The sequence below is a fragment of the Triticum dicoccoides genome, chromosome 4B (genome assembly GCF_002162155.2).
Source record: "Triticum dicoccoides isolate Atlit2015 ecotype Zavitan chromosome 4B, WEW_v2.0, whole genome shotgun sequence".
NCBI lineage: Eukaryota > Viridiplantae > Streptophyta > Magnoliopsida > Poales > Poaceae > Triticum > Triticum dicoccoides.
In genome coordinates, this window is record NC_041387.1 from 630,799,878 (window position 1) to 630,810,379 (window position 10,502).

Consider the following 10,502-nt stretch of genomic DNA (forward strand, 5'->3'; position numbering starts at 1 on the left):
CAGCAAGGAACAAAAAAACTGAGAAAAAAAAAGACCACAAACATAGTGGACACGAGGTTAGATTTGACATAGGAAAACGTTCCCAGCCGGCAGACCGGCGGAACATTCAGTCGGACGAGCGTGTGTCGTTGGATCTGTCTTGATCCAACAGACCACGGGGCCTCCCGCAATAGACCACGCGTGCTCCCACAAGTCCATAGGCCGGGGCCCACAAACCGCTTATCACGCTCGTCCTTATCTTCTTCCTCGATTGATTCCCCGTTCGTCTCCTTTCCAACATCATAGCAAGGAGCTCGCCGCTGACGGACGGCGCTAGCACTTGTGGTTTGCTGCGACCAAATCACCCACCCACCCCCGCTCTTGGAGATGCGGATCTCTTCTCCCGTTCCGCCGATGCCATGGCCGTGCACTACCCAGCCCCTCGACCTCCTCCCATAGCGACCATGGCCACGCTGCAAGCTCCAGAGCCATGGTGGAATCGAGCTTTGCGACATGCTGGCACCGGTGGCAAAATTTGTTGGAACTGGCGCCATGGTTTGTTGCGTACTTGGCGACACACGCATCCCCGTCGGCGACATTTGTTTGCAAGCGTTGATCTGTATTGCTGGAACCAAGGATTTTTTTTGCTGGAACCGTGGGGCACAAATGCTACAAACAACACCACCATGCATCCCGCCGGTGAAATTTTTGCTTCAACCGACGATCTCATTTGCTGGAACTAGAGATTATTTTTGCTGGAACCGGCAAACGTTTTTGTGCCGGGGCCGTGGCGTGCTGCGTCCGGCGGCGCCAATTCTTCGGCCGGCTGCGAGGAATTTGCTACCACCACGTTGTGAGGTGCTGGAACCACTCTTCTTTTTTGCTGGACTGACTAGTATTTTTGCTATCATCGAGTATTGGTGTTTTTGTTTCTGTGATCTTTTTGCTGGAACCGATGTTATTTTTTGCTGGAACCGGCTAATTTCTTTGATTCAATGAGGTTTTTGAGTTTCTTTGTTGGAACACGGTGGTGAATTGCGACGACGGCGAACCGGCGGCATTGACGCTGGAGTGCTACAACCATGGCAACCACGCGCTGGAAACGATCAGAGCTGCAGTCGTCAACAACAGGAGCTGGGACCCACTCGCGGTCGTGCTACAACAATCCCTGCAGCCGCCGGCGAGGACGGCAAGCTGCAGTCCGGTGAGGATGCAGCGGTGCTGCAACTGTGTGCGACGGAGCCGTGTGCCGCTGCATCGTTGAGGCGGACGACAAGCATAGAGATGGAGGCAAACAACAGCGGAGGAAGAGACGGGCTGTGTTGACTTGGTGAGGATTAGATTTGATTTTAGTAGGGGCAAATCGAGTGGCTGCGAGGTGACCGGCCCAAATTTGGGCCGGTGCACCGACGCCTATTACTGTCCTTTGACATAACTAAATGTGCCCTAGACAGATCCTCTATGTTCAACATAGGGTGTGGATGGTTAGTTTCACAAAGGTGATGTGTAGCTAAAGGATGCAGATTCCCCAAGTCCAGTAGAGGGATCAATAGAATAGGTGAACAAAAGCGCAACGTAGTATGAAAGAGGAGACTCTTAAAATAACAACGTGTTGCACAACTATTTAAGGTAAGCACATTCTGGCGTATTTATATCGCCATTTGGAAAGGCATGGACATGAACGTCTCATTCCATCTATGCTGGAAGTCCCATGAGTCCCAATCAAACTGCACTCACCAATTAGTCTCCACATGTCCGGTCTCTCTTGCAGAAATCAACCTTCTCCTCCTGTAACATGAACATGCTATGCTGGAGGTCATCAACAACAACGATCAGCAGCGTTGCTGCACTACGAGCCAGGTAATGACCATGGACGTGGTGCCCAACTACCCGCACAGTTTCCTGACAGCACGTGCCTGCATGTAATCTAGTGTGAGGGTGCCAAGCAATGAATTAAGGCAATCTATTGATGGCAAGTATTTCTAGACGGAAGGAGTATATAATAGCAAGATGAAGTAGGAATTTTTAGTCTAATCTCTTTTACATTTCTTGCTTGCTTGAAAGGAGCAAATCTATATCTATATCTATACCTAATATTAAAGGATGGATTGTTTCTCCACTATTTTTGGTCCATCGATGTTTTACGTACGTTGTTTTTTTTTTGTCCGTCGCTGTTTTACATTTAAAAAATAAAAAATTGCTCTCAAATGGACTCAAACCCCTGCCCAATTATGTCCAGCCGCAATGCAACAACCAGTCCACCCAGACACAATATTTCTTCAAAAGACAAAGGAATATCACCCCATATATACTACTCCCCCGCGCGCCCAATTAGGCCGGCCCATTAGCGGGGAGAGACTCCCCTTTTCTTATTTCATTTTTTTTCTTTTTCTATTTTACTTATTTAAAATAATTTGGGCTTTCAGAAAGTTTCAAATTTCAAAAAAAATGAGAATGTTGAAAAATGTTTTAGAAACCGTGCGCCCTATTAGGCTGGCCCATGAGCGGGGAGGGAGGGCACTGTTTTCTTATTTCGTATTTTCTTTATTTCTTCTTTAAATAATTTGGGATTTCAGAAAAGTTCCAAATTCAAAAAATGTGAATTATGAAAAATGTTTCAGAAGTAGTAAAATGTTTATGAATTTAACAAAAATTCTGTGATTTCAAAACATGTTCGTTAATTTTTAAAACAATGTTCACAAGAATAAAAAATGATCATGAATTTCAAAAAAAGTTCACCGATTGCAGAAATGTTCACTGATCCAAAATCTTCATGCATAAAAAATAATGTTCGTCAAACAAAAAATATTCATTAATTTCAAAAAATTCACCCATTCCAAAAATATGTGCCTGTTGAAAAAAATGATCACAAGTTATAAAAATGTCCATCCATTCAAAAAATAATCATCTTGCTCTGTTAGAAAATTTCCAATTACTCACAACAATATTCATCGAGATGCGGTCAACCTCCTAATTTTGTTGATGGTTTGATTGTTGTCGTTAGCTACATGCAACATGATCTGTGCAATCCATGGTCATGAACCAGATGTGGCAAACTCTATCATCGCCTCGATGAGGTCATTGAAATTTTGCCCCAATGTAAAATTGGTGTCACTTTGTTGCCCTAATTCCTTTTTTATATATACTAATTATTCTATTAATATTAAGGGAAGGAAGGATTCTTCCCTCCAATTATAGTTTCGGCCGTCATCTATCTACCAATCGACCACACACCTTTTATGTTTCTCCGACACGTGGGCCGAGCTAGGCTGCTCCATACTTTTTCCTTTCTTCGATTCAATTGTGGAGCAGCGAAAAATAATATGTTTCTATTTCTCTCCTATGTCGGCCAAGATGGGCCTATTCCGAAACATTTTCTTTCTTTCTTCTCATTTGATTGTGGCATGGAGGAGAGAATGAAAGTATGAAGCGGCAAACTGAACTGTGATCATTTTGCAAAGACGGTATGATTGAAAGCATAATTCTTTTTTATCTTCAAAATAATTGTCGTGGATCATAAATTAAATAATGGTTTATATTTTAGTCTATACTAGGGAAGTTAAATTTTCTACCGTTATAACGCACGGATATTTTTGCTAGTGTAACCCAATATGTTCAATTGGTAACTGAAAGCAGACATCATAGGTTAATTATCAACATAGATTCATGCATGACCGAACATAATTTGAGCAGATAAACATTATGTCACATTTTCTTTCTCTTTTTTTTAGAAAAGGAGGAGGACCTCCGGCCTCTGCATCTGGACGACGCATGCATCCACTTTATTAATTATTCACACAAGACCCTACAAAGTCATACAACAGTAAGACTAAAGCCACCGTCTAGTCAACATCTGTCGCTACTCCTATCCGGTTGATGAAGGGATGCTCACATTCTGGGCCTAATACCAAACATACCTCGCAGCCAAACCTAACATCTAAGACCTAAGGTCCCAACCAGGGCTCCTGCCGGGTATGGGGCACCCACCACTCCGACGCACTCCTCAACCAGGACGCCTGCCGGGTATGAGGCCGCCGCAGCCACCTGCCATCAATCCATCTTCAGTGCTGTACTGCTGCATCTACCTTGCCCGGTCTAGCTGCCGTCGACGCCACCAGACAAAGCCACCATCCTGCGCTCGTCCATCATCACACGCCCACCGACGAGACCACGCTACTCCATGCCACTGAGACCCGCCGTCATCGACGTCAGAGAAGGCATGCCACACCACCTCATGCCTCTTCCATCCGGCGCCGCTCCACAAAACGATGCCCCCAATAGGGAACACGACACCCAGTGCCGCCATCGTCCGATCTGGTGATCTTAGGATTTCTCCCGGAGCGGCACAAGCAGGTCGACGATAGTTGCTTGGCGATGCCTTCATCAAGGTAACGACGTAGACGCCGCCATCGCCCGCCATGACCGGAGTCGGCTCGGTTTTCACCGGCGACTATGTCTCCCCAACTCGCCGCCGATGCTAATAGTGGGATCCAAGATCCGTCAATACCAGCCTGGCTAACCGCCTTCGGTGGAGAAGGCAGCCACCACCACCATGCCCAGGCCAAGAGACCCGGACGTCCTCGTGCCGCGAAGATTACCCAGGGGGATCTCCTCTTGTCGTTGTCGAGACGAGGCACAACCGTAGTGGATCTCGTTCTAAACCCCTCGGGCCCAGATCATATCTCATTGCAGCCAAAATCTCATTTGCCAACGGCCACCGGAGATCTCCTGGCCACCGCCAACCCGCTGCGCACTGTCGCTGGAGAAGGAGGGAGATGGACGCCGCTGCACCCACGCGTTACAGCCGGCCGAGGGCTGCGCTGCCGCCGCCGCCTCACCACAGGGGCTTCGCCCTGCGGCGTCCTTAGCGACGGCAGCGGTAGTGGGAGGCGATGGAGGGGGAGGGCTGAGGGCGGTGTGGACGGGGACTCCCCCGGGGCGGCGGGGCGCCGCCGCCTCGGGGGAGAGAGGTCACGGGAGATGAGATCGGGGAAGGACCTCAACTAACAAATCAGAGTCCCCCGCCTGTCTCACGCTTGGCTTTTGCAAAAACTTATATATGTAGCTTGTAACATCCGCCATTAAAACTATGGGCATGGCTCTATGAAGAATATGCTCAAAAACTTATGATTGTCTTGGCGAAAATAAACAAATTGCATAGATATGTAACAATGATTTTTTTACAAGCAGTACCTGGCTACCTGCACTCTATGCAATGAGAGAAACACGGCAGTGCAGTACTACATATGTAGAGAAGCGTGGAAGAAACTGAGCTCGTGTGGTTCTAAACTACCAAAAATGTCCGTGCGTTGCAATGAGAGAAAATTTAACTTCCCTAGCATAGACTAAAATATAAATCATTATTTAATTTATGATCCATGACAATTATTTCCAAGATAAAAAAGAATTATGCTTTCAATCATACCGTCTTTGCAAAATGATCACAGTTCAGTTTGCGGCTTCATATTTCATTCTGTCCTCCATGCCACAATCAAATGAGAAGAAAGAAAAAAAAATGTTTCGGAATAGGCCCATCTTGGCCGACGTAGGAGAGAAATAGAAACATATTATTTTTCGCTGCTCCACAATTGAATCGAAGAAAGAAAAAAGTGTGGAGCAGCCTAGCTCGGCCCACGTGTCGGAGAAACATAAAAGGTGTGTGGTACATTGGTAGATAGATGACGGCCGAAACTATAATTGGAGGGAAGAATCCTTCCTTCGTTTAATATTAGTAGAATAATTAGTATATATAAAAAAAGGATTAGGGCAACAAAGTGATACCAATTTTACATCGTGGAAAAAATTCAATGACCTCATCGAGGCGGTGATAGAGTCTGCCACATCTGGTTCATGACCATGGATTGCACGGATCATGTTGCACGCAGCTAACGACAACAATCAAATCGTCAACAAAATTTAGGAGGTTGACCGCATCTCGATGAATATTGTTGTGAGTAATTGGAAATTTTCTAATAGAGCAAGATGATTATTTTTTGAATGGATGAACATTTTTATAACTTGTGATCATTTTTTTCAACAGACACATATTTTTGGAATGGGTGATTTTTTTTGAAATTAATGAATATTTTTTGTTTGACGAACATTATTTTTTTAATGCATTAAGATTTTGAATCAGTGAACATTTCTTTAATCGGTGAACTTTTTTTGAAATTTGGATCATTTTTTATTCTTGTGAACATTGTTTTAAAAATTAATGAACATGTTTTGAAATCACAGAATTTTTGTTAAATTCATAAACATTTTACTACTTCTGAAACATTTTTCATAATTCACATTTTTTGAATTTGGAACTTTTCTGAAATCCAAAATTATTTAAAGAAGAAATAAAGAAAATACGAAATAAGAAAACAGTGCCGTCCCTCCCTGCTCATGGGCCAGCCTAAGAGGGCGCACGGTTTCTAAAACATTTTTCAACATTCTCATTTTCTTTTGAAATTTGAAACTTTATGAAATCCCAAAATATTTCAAATAAGGAAAATAGAAAAAGAAAAAATGAAATAAGAAAAGGGGAGTCCCTCCCCGCTAATGGGCCAGCCCAATTGGGCGCGCGGGAGAGTAGTATATATGGGGTAATATTCCTTTGTCTTTTGAAGAAATATTGTTCCTGGGTGTACTGGTTGTTGCATTGCGGCTGGACATAATTGGGCAGGGGTTTGAGTCCATTTGAGAGCAATTTTTTATTTTTTTAATGTAAAACAGCGACGGACAAAAAAAAGCGTACGTAAAATATCGATGGACCAAAAATAGTGGAGAAACAATCCGTCCTTTAATATTATTTATATATATATATATATATATATATATATATATATATATATATATATATATATATATATATATATATATATAGATTAGACTTGCATCTTGTTGTCCGCTCCAAAAAATCACCAAAATCACGCCAAATGAAATACCTGGTAGCAACGTTTTGCCGATTAGACCACACCGACTCCATGAACATCTAATTCAATTGGGGCTTCAGGAGCTGCATGGAGCACCCCCCGACATCCATGAAGCACATCCTGAAGGAGAAGTTCGTGGAAGCACCAATGGTGATCTAGAAGGTTCAGCTCCGCCAAGGCGACAAGTGCTCAAGAAGAAAATCTAAAACTGTGAGAACCCCAAGAGTTTTTTTTGAAAAGGAGGATTACTCCCGACCTCTGTATCAGAATGATGCATGCGGCCATCTTATTAACAAGTGCCAATCAAAACAAAGTTCGCAGTTCAGTACAACTCACAAAAGGAGCACAGAAAGAAGTGAAGATAAAAAAGCCACAACCGGCGGAAAACAGGACAAGATGACTAAACACCTATCATATTATTAGACTGCCATCCAAACCGGTTGTAGATAGCCCGTGCTACCGTCTCTCCCATCAGTTGCACCTAGTAACCAATAGCTCTATGGAGTCCGTACAAGTGAGTAACGACCACGTGCGGATCCATGCTATAGCTCTGTAGATAACCTGCAAAAACTTTATAAGATTTTGTCTGTTAAAAATCACATCATTTCTATAGTTCCATATGGCCCAAAGTAGTGCGCATATTCCTATCCGTATACGCCCGCATTAACTGGTTCCACTCCAGTTAGCCACGTCCCAAATAATATGTCAATGCTGACTGGAGGGTTAATGTTAAAGGCTATATGAATTCTGCGCAAAGAAGCTTAGCGAGAGGGCAATCGATAAATAGGTGTTGTATTGTTTCATCTTGGTTACAAAAACTACAGCATGAACTGCCTACGCATCTTCGCTTTAGTAGATTATCTTTGTTAAGAATCACTTCCTTGTGAACGAATGATACGTCTCCAACATATCTACTTTTTCAAACACTTTTGCCCTTGTTTTGGACTCTAACTTGCATGATTTGAATGAAACTAACCAGGACTGACGCTGTTTTCAGCAGAACTACCATGATGTTGTTTTATGTGTAGAAAAGAAAAGTTCTCGGAATGACCTACAAATCCACGGAGGGACTTTTCAGAATTAATAAGAATTTTTGGCGAAAGAATCAGGGCCAGGGGGCCTAGGGCCTGTCCACGAGACAGGGGGGCGCGCCCCCTATCTCGTGGGCCCTCCGGACCTCCTCCGACCTCAACTCCAACTCCATATATAGCGTCTCACGGAGAAAAAAGTCAGAGAGAAAGTTTCATCGCGTTTTACGATACGGAGCCGCCGCCAAGCCCTAATCTCTCTCGGGAGGGCTGATCTGGAGTCCGTTCGGGGCTCCGGAGAGGGGGATTCATCGCCGTCGTCATCATCAACCATCCTCCATCATCAATTTCATGATGCTGACCGCCGTGCGTGAGTAATTCCATCGTAGGCTTGCTGGACGGTGATGGGTTGGATGAGATTTACCATGTAATCAAGTTAGTTTTGTTAGGGTTTGATCCTTAGTATCCACTATGTTCTGAGATTGATGTTGCTATGACTTTGCTACGCTTAATGCTTGTCACTAGGGCCCGAGTGCCATGATTTCAGATCTGAACCTATTATGTTTTCATCGATATATGTGTGTTCTTGATCCTATCTTGCAAGTGTATAGTCACCTATTATGTGTTATGATCCGACAACCCCGAAGTGACAATAATCGGGATACTTCTTGGTGATGACCGTAGTTTGAGGAGTTCATGTATTCACCATGTGTTAATGCTTTGGTCCGGTTCTCTATTAAAAGGAGGCCTTAATATCCTTTAGTTTCCACTAAAACCCCGTTGCCACGGGAGGGTAGGACAAAAGATTTCATGCAAGTTCTTTTCCATAAGCACGTATGACTATTTACGGAATACATGCCTACATTACATTGATGAACTGGAGCTAGTTCTATATCACCCTATGTTATAACTATTGCATGAGGAATCGCATCCGGCATAATTATCTATCACTGATCCATTGCCTATGAGCTTTTCATATATTGTTCTTCGCTTATTTACTTTTTCGTTGCTACTGTTACAACTACTACAAAAACCCAAAAACATTTATCTTTATTGTTGCTACTGTTACCATTACTATCATACCACTTTTGCTACTAAATACTTCGCTGCAGATACTAAGTTATCCAAGTGTGGTTGAATTGACAACTCAACTGCTAATACTCAAGAATATTCTTTGGCTCCCCTTGTGTCGAATCAATAAATTTGGGTTGAATACTCTACCCTCGAAAGCTGTTGCGATCCCCTATACTTGTGGGTTATCAAGACTAATTTCTGGCGCCGTTGCCGGGGAGCATAGCTCTATTCTCTGAGTCACTTGGGATTTATATCTGTTGATCACTATGAAGAACTTGAAAGACGCTAAGACCAAGATTTTGCCCTCAACTACGAGGGGAGGTAAGGAACTGCCATCTAGCTCTGCACTAGATTCTCCTTCCGTTATTAGTAGGCTTGTGACACCTAAACCTGCTACTGCTATGAATTCTGATATGTCGCATGTTATCGATGATGCCACTTCTGCTTTGCATGATACTTATGATGAAACTACTTCTGTGCGTGATACTACTTTGCCATTAGGTGAATTTCTTGATGAACAACTTGCTAGAGTTAGGGGAATGAAAATATTGAAGATGCTATTGACGATAGTGATGATGAACGTTCCCCCAATGATTATGTATTACATGTTGTTCCTAAGGGTTATGTTATGAACAAAGAAGCTGCTGAAGCTATTCTTCCTTGCAATGGTAGATCTGATCTTAAGAAATTATTAGCTAAATGGAAGCAGCAGCCTCTTAATGCTAGAATGAAACCCGATCCTACTTTTGCTACTTCACCTATCTGTGTTACTGATAAGGATTATTGAATTCTCTGTTGATCCTGATATTATTACTTTAGTTGAATCTGATCCTTTTTATGGCCTTGAATCTGAAACTGTTGTGGCACATCTTACCAAGTTGAATGACATAGTCACCCTATTTAATCATGATGAGAAGTCTCGCTATTTATATATCCTTAAGATATTTCCGTTCTCATTAAAGGGTGATGCTAAGACTTGGTATAATTCTCTTGCTCCTGGTTGTGTGCGTAATCCCCAGGATATGATTTATTACTTCTCTGCTAAATATTTCCCTGCTCATAAGAAACAAGCTGCCTTGCGGTAAATATATAATTTTGTGCAAACCAAAGAAGAGAGTATCCCACAAGCTTGGGGGAGGCTTCTCCGGTTGCTTTATGCTTTGCCCGATCATCATCTTAAGAAAAATGAAATACTTGATATCTTTTATAATGGACTAACCGATGCTTCCACGGACCACTTGGATAGTTGTGCTGGTTGTATTTTCAGGGAAAGAACAGTCGACGAAGCTAAAATATTATTGAATAATATGTTGACTAATGAAAATAATTGGACTCTTCCCGAGCCAGTTCCTGAAGTAATTCCTGAACCAATTGAGCCAACTCCTGAGCCTATTCCTAAACCCACTCCGAAGAAGAGAGGTGTTTTATTTCTCAGTCCTGAAGATATGCAAGAGGCAAAGAAATCAATGAAAGAAAAATGTATTAAAGCTGAAGATGTTAA